Raw genomic sequence first — 345 nt, 5'->3', positions numbered from 1 at the left:
TGGCAGGGGAAGAGAGACGAAGCTGCAACGCCTGCTAGAGGCAAAGATCAGACAGGCAGGGAGAGGAGCCAGTGAAGAGAAAGAAGGCAGCCACTGCTCAGACTGTGTCCAGTCCTGGGATCATTACAGGACATCAGTTTCCAGGGTCTAACACCAGCACCTAGGGTGACCAGATGTCCCAATTTTGTAGGGACAGTCCCGATTTTTCGGTCTTTTCCTTATATAAGCTCCTATTACCTCCCACCCCCTGTCCCGATTTTTCACATTCGCTGTCTGGTCACCCTACCAGTGTCTGGTCACTGCTAATTCTATCTTTGAAGACACCAGAATCTCCTGGTCCGTGTG

Source organism: Lepidochelys olivacea, assembly GCF_965140295.1.
Source record: "Lepidochelys olivacea isolate rLepOli2 genome assembly, chromosome: 19".
Lineage (NCBI taxonomy): Eukaryota > Metazoa > Chordata > Testudines > Cheloniidae > Lepidochelys > Lepidochelys olivacea.
Note: the sequence above shows the minus strand (reverse complement) of the source record.